We start from the raw sequence: 13,561 nt of genomic DNA on the forward strand, positions 1-13,561 counted from the left end.
TCTGGTTGCTGAGGATCATATATGGAAATGCTTTTTAGAAAACAAGAAAATTCTATGTGAATGTCATAATTTGTCTAAACGATTCATTCTAAGTAAATGCAGTTAAGTATATGAAGAACCATGTTAAAAATAAGAATGTAAATCTTTGAACCTCTTTTATTTTTGTAACCTACTTAATCTCACAGTTTAAGGACTAATGAGCTGATATGTAGCATCTTTCAGAATGAAGTATGAAATGTAACCTCTGAGTTGATGTTTGTGACTACTTTTAATCTTTTTAGTGTAGTTTTTCTTTTTCACATATGACCGATCAGATATTATTTTCCCAAATAATTTTGAAATAAAAAAAGAGATAAAGTTAGAGAAATACTGTTTTAGAATTTGTTTCCTAAGAAAGCCCAGGCTCATAAAAATTTGAAATATTTTTACACTTCAAAGATTTTTCTTAGATGTTTCAGTAATATAAATTCATGGGATTATGGAAACCATAATGCTTGTATAGACATTTTCTGGAAAGTTGTTACCTCTTAATGCTTCTAAAGACTTTGATATTTCCTTCTGCCTGTTCCTCTACCCATCTTTCTAAGGAGAGATAGTATTGTGTATTATAGTGGTTAAGTACTAGGATTTTGGTGTCAGACTGTCTAGGGTGTTCACATATAGGCCTGTAACACTTAATTGAATGATCTTAGAAAAATCAATCTCTCAGTTTTAGATTATAAAAAGGAGTTGATAATTGTACCCCATCTCAAGATTGTGAGGATAAATGCAAGCACCTAGATTAAATAGTTCCTGGCACATATTATACATTCAGTATGATGACCCTAAAACTTATAGTCCAAACCAGGACACTTTTTGAGAATGAAAGGGAGAGCTTTTAATAATTATGCCAGGATAACAGGCTTAAGCCAGGACAATCCCAAGCAAATCAGATATGGTCATCCCATCAAGAATTAGGCTGATATCAAAATGTAATACTTAAACAGAAGGAAGTATATTGAAGACTCAAGGTTATTATTAATTTCAATTTAATACACTAGCATGCTGATTTGAGAGTCTTCTGAAGTAGATATGTGATTACTCTTAACCTCAGATGGGTCAACTTTGGCTTTTTATGCCCCCCCTCTTTTTTTTTTTTTTGGTAACTCCTTTTGACTTTAGTTAAGTCTCAGGTATTGCATTTTGCTATTAAACTAGCTTCTCATAATAGTTGCTTTTCATCTCGGGTGGATTTGGAAAGCCAAGTTTGTTAGAATTTTGTATAAGAAAGTGAAAAGAATCAGTGAGTTGGCATGAGAGCAAAATGCCTGAGCACATGAACCTAACATTCCTTTTAGCTGCTTAAATAACTTTGGTGTACTTCCTAGGTTTGGGTTTTATTTCTTTTATAAATTAAGGTATGTAAGATAGCTGAGCTGTAGATAAAGGAGACATTTCTGTATCCCAGCAACGTGTCTAAAATATCATTAATATTTAAAGAAGTCATATTTGCTTTTTACTACCTGTATCATTAAAGGCACACAAAGGAATTTGTTCCCATTATTAAAAGAAAGAAGGTTTAATCTTGATCAACTTTTTTAAATTATTGAAAGATAAAAGTAATCCTTAAAAAATATAAAATGCCAGTTGACTTCTTTTTAGCCTATTAGATTTTTCTTTTTTTATTTTCCTATTAGATTTTTCTTACATGTATCCTAGACATAGTCACTTGGAATATTACTCTTCATCTAAGTATATAAAAATGCTTTTCATTTATTCTTAACTTCTGACAGCTGATTTGATTATGCATACACAACATTTTAGTAGTTTATTTGGCATAATTAAAAATCTGGAACGGGTTTTTGTTCAAATGTTTAATTTTCTCAGAAACGAAAAAGCAAGTTAATGGTATACTATTCTCTTGTAGCACTTTTTTCTTTTTATTATTTTTAATAATGGAATTTCAAATATTTCCTTTGGGAAGTTGATAGTTACTGGGTAAATCAGAAAATTCCTGGGCATTTGGCCCAAAGCCTTCTGTGTTCCTGTGAGCTGATGGGGCCTTTTTTGATTAGCTGCAAACTAAATCACCAGATAAAAAGAAAGGCAGTTCCCAAGTTGGCATAATTAGACACAGATTAAAATGGCAGCAGAGTATTTTGTTGTAGAAATCATAAAACTTTGCTATATCACACAGCTAAGATAGGAAATAGTTGTAGACTTACGAAATAAGTGGAATTTTATGTGAGGATTAAATTAATGTTTACTTTTTTTGTAAAATAGCTATGGATCAAAGATTGAGGGAAAGGGTGACATTCCCTTTACTCATTACCACCTATTGGTAATTGTATTATGAAGGAATTTATTATGAAGGAAATTTTATATAGTTTCCATTTAAAAAAATATGTGAGGGGGGAGGGAGGAGGAGTTATCAAAACTGATGTTAGCCATTTTCCTAATTTGAACTATATTTAGATTTTAGAATATCGAATTTTTTTTAAGCTTGACTAATTTTTTTAAAGGAAATTGTTGATTTGCAGTTTTTTATACTATTACATTTTGAGTAATATGTACACTTTGAATAATTGCTGCATTAGAACTGTATTTGTTATGAAGTTGTTTTAGCAGTACTTCCCTCCTCATTTTGGTTTTGTTTTTATCTGCCTGCTAAAGAAAAGTGCTTTATATTTATAATGGTATAGCAGTTCTTAAATACGAGATGACCGAATTAAGTATCTCTTATCCTGGCTATAGAAAAAAGTTTTGGGATTTGTTGGAAGTGTCATTTAGTGTCATTGCCACTGCAACAAAAAAGTTTCCTTTGCTGAGCGGGGTATTTTATTCAGATTTTCTCTTGGTAATATGTAAAATAAATGAATAGAATTCTAGAAAATAAACCTTAAGTGAAACAAAAAGTCTAATGACATTCTCACAGGAAACCCCTAAAAAATGGGCTAAGCTAATATGGTTGAATTTCTTTTGAGTAACTCTTTAAAATAATTTTATTTGTATTTCAAAAATAATGTGTTCACTGCAGAACCTCTGTAAAATACAGAAAATAACAAAGTTAAGTCATGAGCTAATTTTAAATATTGCAGACAAATTACTTGTGTTAAACTCTTATGACTTAGAGAGGTACCAATAGTTAAAACTAGTTTTAAGTTATTTGCATATGCTGGTAAGAGGACTTTATCTTTAAATATTGTCTGTGCAAATTCCTTAGTAATTTTCATCCTAGAAAGAGAACTTTCTTGTGTCCTTAGTCACAGAGGAGTATATTTGGATTGTGAAAATTATACACCTGAATGCTTGCTGTGTGACTTGGTGCACTCTACCATAAATATTCGAAGCCACAAAATTTCTCTGTATTTCTAGTGTCACCTACTTTGGTTCCATTGGGATTTGATAATAAACAACTCTTACATAATTTGAACTGTTTCCCAAAGGAATTATTTTACAAAATACTTTCCAGTGTATCAGGACTCTACTTTTCTGGTATTTGTATGATAAAATTTAATAGCTGCTAGTTTCTGGTACACAGAGTAAATAAGTCATCCTTTAATCTACTTTGTGCCATGCTAAAAGATTTAAGATAAAATTTTAAGATAAAAAGATTTAAGATAATATTTTTGCATTAAGTCAGAAACAATCTATATTTAAGAGTTTGTTTTGTGTGCTATTCTAAGAGGGTCTGGTAATCCCTGTGATTAAAGAAATAGAAGATTTATGTTTACGGTAGAAAAACATGATCATCCTGGCCATGGTGAATCACTCTGGAAACTTACCTGTTTCCCAATTACTCACATCATTAGATCAAATTCAGTTCAGTTCAACGTGATGCCCCTTTCACGGTCTCAAAGTGTATAGTGATCTAGGAAAGGCAAGCATATAAACAAGTAATTATAATACAACGTGATACGTGATATGAGTGAATGATTAATTTTGGAGTTGGCTGGGCTCCGAGAAGGCCTTATTGAAGAGTAATGTTTGAGCTGGATTGTGAAGGATGACGGAGTTCACTAGAACTAAATATGAAACGATGGTCTTGAAGAAAAGCTGAGCAGAGGCCCTGCAAATAGTTGATTACAGCTCATTAGTGTGAAGCACTGTGGTGGGAGAAGTGCAGGAGAGGTGAGTATGAGCCAGATCTTGAGGGCTGTGGATACCATGCTAATGAATATGAAACCTGTGCATGATGAGCCAGGGCAGGGTTTTAAGCAGAGGAGTGGCATGATCTTTCTGAACCACAAATCGGATCTTTTTATGACCATGTTGAGAATGTATGGGAGGGTGAAGAAATTGGCGATGGGCCTGAAAAGGCAGTGGTAAGTGCATTCAGGGTGAATATATTTGAGATGTATGTAGGAGAATTGACAGGACTTGATTAATTTCATAATTAAAGGGTGGTAAGGCTTTAATCATTTGGAAACTGTTAGGTATATTTTAGTTATTACTGACATTTAAGATCATTTAAGCATCAAATTGGCTCGGAAAGACAATAGGGAATCTGTAAATGTGAAAGAAAAAAAATTAAACACATTTGGTGAAACTAACATAAAAACATGAAATAAGTCATTAACTTATTATAATAAGTCAGTAAATAGGCCTATTTGAATTTAGTTTTACAAGCCCGATTTGCAGTAATTTTTATATAACAATGGTTTTAATAGATAAAACTTTAAACTACCATAGTTCCAGCGTTTTTGAAATAGAATATCCTGTAGTTTTAAAAATCACAGTTGTATTTTTCTGTTCTGCACAAAAGCTTTTATTGTAAAATTCTTGTCCATGGCTGAATTTTTGGATCAAAGATTTTAGGAGGAATTTAGCAATGTTTTTCATCACATAATCTTCTCATTAGAGAAAGTCTGGCCCGTTCTACCGGTGATAGAAAATGGAATTTTCAGGTCATCTGAAAGATCACTTTCTATTAAAGAAGATTTTTAATCTTTACTAGTAAATAGAAATTATTTATAAACATGAGGTCTTAATTCCTTTTTCACCACCTTGTAATAAAATTAATCAATTTTTAATACTGCTTTTATAGTAAAAAAAATTTTTCACTTTTCTGAAAGGCTTTACACCCATCAGGAAGCATTTATTGACTGTCTATTTGTAGAACACTATTCTGGCCATCCTGAGAAATAAACTTCTCAAGGACACTTTTATAATCCAGTTGGAGAAACAAAATAGATCTGTGAACTAATAAGTATTCAGTGATAAGCAATTACGTGAATAAGCATTACGAGAATACAGGAAAAAAGAAGGATTAAAAGAAAGATTTCCTCGAAGTGAATTTTAAACAACTTGGAGAAAATAAGAGTTTCTTAAAAATCATGACATTTCCCTTCAAATATAGAATTTATTTGAAATAGGATTCCAACAGGCTCTTTATTCACTAAGCATATTTTCTTAACATCAAGAACAAAATGGCCTTTTTATCACCACATCCATTAAGTCATTTAGGAAAAGGACTAGGCCCAAAGTAGAGACTTGACTTTGAGAGCTCTATGTTCCATGTGGGTAGCCATCATGAAACCCTGAGTTTCCACAGGGATTTTCCACATGGATTCCTTTAGAGTCTGGTAAAGCCTATGAATCTCTTCTCAGAATAATGTTTAATGTTAATAATCTACATATTCTATATTAATTGAAATCGTGATACCTTAATATGTATGCTTTATTAACATATTGTACAACAGTGTCTAGTGGCAGTGTAATAACTACCATAATATGTAGTGATGAATGTAAATGATACTTTGAGATAGCTGCAATAACATGTGTCTGTGATTTCTATTGGTGACAAACCCGTAGATACTGCTACTAATGTGGTTTATGGACTATATTCATACTTAAAGGAACTGGTACATTTTAAGTAGGGGTTAGTTAAAGATGTAATTTTTCATGAGTCCCCTGGATTCTTTCCATGGATCTGTTGGAGGTCCAGAGACCCCAGGTTAAGAAACTCTGTGGTTCAGCAATTACCTGAGAAGCCCCGGGGAGTAAAAGACTGAATGGGTAGGGCGCACATCCACTTCAAAGAAACTGTTTTTATTTTGTTTTCTATATTGGAATTCCATATAAGATTTCATTTGGAATAACAATGCTTTCTGGAGCTAAATGTGTAATTTTAAAAACAATTGCAAATGAAAAAAATTGATTATCTTGCTTTTTTAACTTAAAATAGATTTCTTTTGTAAATATGATAAGCACATTAGAGTACCATCAAGTTTATAACCCTGGAAATGGAGATGTAGAAGTCAATAGTATATAGCTGAAGCCACGGAATATCAATAAAGTTGTCCAGCAATAATCTGTGAGTGCAGCATGGGAAGAGAAACAGACCAAGGAGTAGGCAGAAAAAGAGAAGCCTGGAAAGACAGGAAGAAGGAGTTGTCAGGTCAGAGAACACAACTTCTGTAATGTTCCAGAAGCAAAGGATGTCAAATACTGGAGAGATGTCACATATGAAGACAAAAAAGAATCCACCAAATTTGGCCATAAGGAAGTCAGTGACCTTTCCTTTGGCATTTTCAGCACAGTGGGGAGGGCAGATGCCACATTGAAATAGCTTGAAGGCTGAACAAGAAGAGATGGAGCAGAGACAGGATGGTATAGACCAGTGCTTTTCAAACATATGTGGTGATGCGCAGTATCTAGTTTCCAATCTGTCGTGGACTGACAACAGCCCTGCTACACGTGACTAGTACGCCACTTGCGCTGGTTGCAAGGTACCCTGAGAGTTGGATGATAACCAAGCTTGTCTATATGCTGTTCCACCAGACAAGCCCACTGATGACAGTCTGGGATGTTGTGGCCATGTCAAATTGCCAGAAGTTTCTAAATGCTTATTCTTAATTCTGTAGAGTAGCAGAGGTATAGACTATTTTTTCAAGAAGCTTATCTGTCAAGGAGGAGAATAGTCAGTACTCTATGAGACCTTATAGGGTTGAGAGAAGCCTTCTACCAATATTGTTTCTTGCAGCTTTCTCCTCTGAATATCTTCTAATAATTTTAATGCTTCACATTCTTTCCAGCCCCTAATTTGGATCTCCAGCACCTAAAATAGTTCCTAGTACATAGAAAACATTTCAATTGAAAGGTCGTCAAATGAATGAGTTTTCATATGAACTGTGGAGGATCTAAGAAGTCTTGCATTTCCAGATTTTACAGTAGAATATTCTGCCTTACTTAATCTCTGGATATTTATCTTGCCTGTAGTCAGGGAATCATCAGGGAGTCCCAGAATCTTTGCAGCCTTGGAGGGCATTAAAGCATTGCTCTCTGTTCTCAAAGATGACATCACTGACTTAGTCGGATCTGTGCTTTGAGTTTTTTTGTCTTCTCAGAATTGGTGGTAGATTTGTCTCTTGCTTTGCCTTCCCTTCCCTCTTCATGGACATACATTAACAAACGATTGAACAAGTTTGGGACCATACCATGGCTATAGAATAATGAGAACTGAATTGACCTGCACAGAGCTCAAACCCTAGGATTATGTTTTAGCATAAAAGAACTCTAGCTTTTCATAAATCTCTTCAATTTATTCTTTCTCTAATTGAACTGATTTTCAAACATTCCTCTTATATTCTCATCTAAAGCATTGCCCCTAGCCCACACAGTAGAACTCAAATCTGGACCTAGAAAAATGAGAATGCTAATATAAAACGTGGGCAATATGAATAGGAGTCAAAGAAAAGCAGACAATTTCAGTCGTTCATGCAGCAGACATTTACTGAATGCTTAGTGTGTGCCAAACAGTACTGAATGCTGGGCATGTAATTTCCCTCTGGGGAGGTGTAAAACTCAGGTCCAGTTGGCTGTGGCAGGCTAGACTTCTGTATTTATTCAACCAGACTTGTTTCCTATGGCAGCTGGAAGGCTTTTCACGTATGTGTGAAAATACATCCTGTACTTGATGTTAACCTTAATCAGGCATTATCTAACAGGTTTAAGGGAGAAGCAGGAAAATGCCAGCCATGTGTGTGGTTTGAGGAATGGGGTGGAGGAGGTGATTAAAAGGGAGCATTGAATACTTTTTTTCAAGCATTTTATTTTATTATTAGTTTCAAGTATATAGTACATTGGTTAGATATTTACATAGTTTATGAAACGATCCCCCTGATTAGTCTATCACCCATCGGACTCTATACCTAGCCATTACATACTGCTGACTACTTTCCCTATGCCATGCTCCCCATCCCCGTGACCATCTCTCAACTACCAATTTGTACTTCTTTAACCCTTCATTCCTTTCTCCCAGCCCCCCAACTCCCTCCCTGGAACTTTTAATACTTTGAGGGAATAAGTGGTAGTTGATTTTATAGCTTAATCAATTAGGGTTATTATGGATTTTTGCCCAATTCTGGAATGAGGAGGACCTTAACTCTTCAGTTGTAAATCTTATTCTTCTTCCTCCAGCCCTTAGCATGAAGTACAAATCTGTAGGAAAGTCTAATGCTGTATTAGAGCCAATGTTGACATGTGCAGTTTGCATGTCTTTGTTTATTCATTCATTCACTCATTCATTGAATCATTCATTCATTCGAAAACAATTTAGTGAATACATTCTATGTGTAGCACCCTTAACTGCCCTAAAGGAACGCAGCTGAGAAGAGAAGAAATGTATGTCAATAGCCATAACACAAGGTAGAAAGTGTTCAGTGGTATACTTAGATAATACATAATTCCGTTAACCAGGCTATAAAAACAGCCCAGGGCCATTCAGAAATACCACACAAATAGAGGGAAAGTCACCTTGTTTCTCACAAAGCCAAATTGTGATCTTATTGATCCCCTTTATGTCAGATGAACAAGCTAGAAAAGTTTGGGGAATATTGAATAACATCATTTTGACATAAAAGGCTATGTCAAAATTGTGTTTTTTAGCGTATTGATTTCTCACATGTAGTTACATGATTCTTACAGCACCTTCTATAAATACATATTATATCACAAAAGACTATTTTGTCAGGCAAAATTACAGTGGAAAAGCCTAGCTTTTGCAATTATGTATCATCAGAATGTCCACTCCTACTTTCTAATAGGTTTATGACCCTTGGCAAAGCATTCACTTTTTTGGGCATTAGAGTCCTTATCTGAACAATAGAAATAATCTCAAACTCTAGAGTTGCTGTATAATCATAATAGCTAACATTTATTGAACATTTACTATGGGCACTTCACATAGATTTCACAGATTATCCCCCAAATAAGGATAGTAATGGTGCTACTATTCCTCTGTTTATATATTAGCAACTGTAGTTTAGGGATTAAATAACTTGCCCCAGGTTACATGACAAAGAAAATGGTAGAGACAGGATCCAAAGCCAAGCAGTTTTGACTCCAGACTTGTCATTTTTTTCTCTTTTAAAAACAGCTTTATTGAGATATATTCCGCATGTCATACAATTCACCCATTTAAAGTGTATAGTTCAGTGGTTTTTAGTATACAGTTATGCAACCATCACCACAATCTAATTTTAGAACATTTTTATCCCCCTGAAAGAAACCCATACTCATTAACAATCACTCCAACACTCTACTCCCAGTCCTAGGCAGCTACTAATCTACTTTCTGTCTGTAGATTTGCCTATTCTGGACATTTTATATAAATGAAATCATACAATATGTGGGTTTTTGCAACTGGCTTCTTTTACTTAGCATACATGCTTTGAAAGTTTATCCATGTTGTTGCATATATCAGAACTTTTTATTGCCAAATACTGTTTCATCTTATAGATATACTATTTTTGTTTATCCATTCATCACTTGATGAGCTTTTGGGTTGTTTGTACTTTTTGGCTATCATGAATAATAGGGCTATGAACATTGGTGTATAAGGTTTTTTTGTGTACAGGTTTAAGTTTTCATTTCTCTCGGTTATATATCTAGCAATCATATACTAGGTTATATTATAAATGTGTTTAACTATTTGAGGAAATTCTTTTGCTTAATCATGAAAAATTTCAAAAGTTGAAAGACTAGTGCAGAGTACATGTATACCCTCCATTAGATTCAATAATTGTTAACATTTTGCCAGTTTTTCATCCCTATTTCTCCCCCTCCCCTATCTTTCTCCTCTCCTCTCCTCTCCTCTCCTCTCCTCTCCTCTCCTCTCCGATCTCTCTCTCTCTCTCTCTCAAATAGTCTCTAGCACACCCTTTTTTTTTTTTTTTTAATGCCATCGACTTGTTGAAGAAACTCAGTACATCCTGTGGAATGTCCCACCTTCTGGACTTGTCTGATTGTTTCCTTGTGATGTCATTTCCCTTATTCTTCTATTCCCTGTATTCCAGCAGTTAGTCTAAAAGATTGTTTAGATTCAGGTTAAACGTTTTGGTGAGAATACTTCGTAGGCGATGCTGTGTCCTTCATACTGTGTCACAGCAGGTGCACACAATATGTGGTTGCCCCACCGAGAGCGAAGCCAAGCTTGATCTCTATCATTACAAAGTTGTGTTTTTTCTTAATACTAATAAACTAATCTGTGGGGTGATATTGGTTCTTCTATTCATTGCCACCATGTGTGGTAATCTTCCAAGTACTGGACAATTAAAGGGAATATAAAATAAAGAATTGTCTTACTTTTCTAGTTTGAATCGGTGGATTGAAACAAAGTATGTTTTCTGATCACAATGGAGTGATATTCGAAATTAGTAATGGAAAGAAATTTAGGAAATTCACAAATTATGTGGGAATTAAAATCCTAAATTTTTTGATTAAACCAAGACTGTAAAAAGTGGTTCTTTATAAAAGAAATAAAAAAGATTGTTTAACTGAACTTTATGATCGTAGCCCCTCCCCCAAACTTCTTTCCTTGCCAATATTCCTGATGTAGGAATTATGCCTCCATTTCTGCAAATCAGAAACCAGGCAGCATCCTGACACCTCCTTCTCCCTCACTCCTCCTTAACCAATCCATTATCAGTCCTCCAAATCTTCTAAAATCTCTCAGATTTTGTTCACTTCTTCCCATGCCCCCTGGCACAGGCTGCCATCATCTCTCACCAGGATTACTGTTAAACTTCCTCATAGTCTCACCTCATCTCCAGCCTGTCCTCCCCACTACAGACGGAGGAATCCTTCCCAAGCTCAGAGCTCATTCTGTTTACAATTCTTTGATCTCTTTTCATTTTAGGATGAAGATCAAGGTCTTCAATGGAGCCCACAGGACCCACCCTCTTGCTCCCATCCCAGCCTCTCTAGCTCCTCCACCCTCCTGCTTTCTGGGCTACAGCTGCTCTAGACTGTTCCTCAAAAGCTGGATGCTGCTTCCTCTCACAGGGCCTTTACATTCACTGTTCCCACTGCCTAGAATGCTCTTGTTCAGGCTCATTGCTCAGCTGGCTCCTACTTTTTACTCAGCTCTCAAGCCCAATAATACTTCCTCCAAGAGATCTTCTATAATCCCCTAGACCAGGGCAGGTCTCTGGTGGTGTGTGCTGTCAGCAACAAGTGCCTTCCCTTTTTTTCATAGTGTGTATTTACAATTCTTTGTGATCAGTTGATTAACGTGGATTAATATCTCCCAATAGGTTGCTAACTCCCTGAAGGATGGGACTATGCCTCTTTTGATCACTACTGTCTCCTGTGCCTAGAACAGTAGCTGGCCCACAGTCAGAGCTCAATATATACTTGATTATTCATAAGAATAGAGCAAGAATTTAAGTAGATGTTCACCACAATTTTATGATAGAAAAAAAAGAACCAATATAAAGGTTAAATTATGGGAAATTTACACAATGAACTATGTATCCACTTAAAAATCATGTTTCTAGGTGGAAGGAGAATGAAGAGGGTAAAGGGAGTAAAATACATGGTGACAGACGGAGACTAAACGTTGGCTGGTGAGCACACAATGCAATATACAAATGATTTATTATAGAATTGAAATTTGTAAGGTGTCATTAACCAGTGTCATCCCAATAAATTTTAAAAAATGATAAAATAAATAAAAATTATGTTTCTGAGCAACATTTAATGATACTGAAAAACACTCTCATTATATAATGTTAGATTTAAAAAACATGATTTATTATTTCCACATATTTTTAAAAAATAGTTATTCAATGTAATTTTGTTTTCTGCTTTTCACTTAGCACAATATGCAAATATGTATAGTATATACACATGCAAAAAATATGTAGTAGTCCCCTGTTATCCAAGGCTTCGCTTTTCTTCAGTTTCAGTTACCTGTGGTCAACCTTGGTCCAAATATATTAAATGGGAATTCCAGAAATAAACAATTCTTTTGTTTTTAATTGCTCACCATTCTTAAGTAGTGTGATGAAATTTCATGAGTCCTGCACCATCCTGCCTGGACGTGAATCATCCCTTCATCCAGCGTATCCATGCTGTATACCTATAAATGCTACCAGCCTGTCCATTAGTCACTCAGTAGCCCTCTCCATTATCAGATGACTGTTGTGGTATCATAGTGCTTGTGTTCAAGTAACGCTTAACGCTATGTCACAATGCCTACATTCACCTCACTTCATCTCATCACACAGCATTGTATCATCTCACATCATCCCAAGAAGAAAGGTGACTACAATACAATAAAAATACTTTGAGATAGAAAGAGACCATATTCATATAACTTTTATTACAATATAGTTATAATTGTTCTATTTTATTATTATTGTTAATCTCTTACTGTGCCTAATTTATAAATTAAACTTTGTCATAGGCATGTATGTATAGGCAAAAACATAGTATATATAAAGTTTGGTACTATCCACAATTTCAGGCATCCACTGGGGGTCTTGGAAGATATCCACCATGGATAAGGGAGGACTGCTTTGTATGCAAAGAAAAAGGTTGAAGGCAATGTTACTGGTGATTTATTTTGGTAGATGGGATTTTGGAAGAAATTATTTATTCTTCAGACTTTCTGTAATCTCCAGATATTTTTACAATAAGCACATATGTTTTTATAATCAAGAGGCAGCTACGATTAAGAACATGGACTTTGGTGTTAGCCAGATCTAAGTTCCATTTCCAGCTCTACCTCTGTCACCTAATAGCTGAGAGACCCAGGCAAGTCACTTCACCTACCCTAGGGCTCAGAAGACTACCTACTGACGAGGTTGTTGCAAGAAGCTAATGATATAGTACACATAAATCACTTAACACAATTTCTGCCATATCGATAATAACAGCTCTTGTTATAGATTTTGATCTGATAAAAATGTTACTTTTAAAATAATTTTTTAAAAAACTTTCCTTTGGAAAAGAAAAAACAAAAATAAAACTCACGTCTAATTTCAATTATATTTTCAAAAAGAAAAAAAATGAGTTTAAAGTCATACCCAGAGTGTTACAAATGTAAAGAACTGTAAGACATGGAGGGTCAGCTATAGGAAGCACAATAACTGAAAGTCAGGAAATTAATTCCCAAGTCACTTTCTAAAAAGCAAGAACATTTGCAATTGCAACAAAAAGAATAAAATACCTATGAATAAATTTAACGAAACATGTGAAGGACCTATATAATGAAAACTACAAGACACTATTAAAAGAAATTGAAGAAGATACAAAGAAATGGAAAGATATTCTGTGTTCTTGGATTGGAAGAAAA

The sequence above is a fragment of the Pteropus alecto genome, unplaced genomic scaffold (genome assembly GCF_000325575.1).
Source record: "Pteropus alecto unplaced genomic scaffold, ASM32557v1 scaffold104, whole genome shotgun sequence".
Lineage (NCBI taxonomy): Eukaryota > Metazoa > Chordata > Mammalia > Chiroptera > Pteropodidae > Pteropus > Pteropus alecto.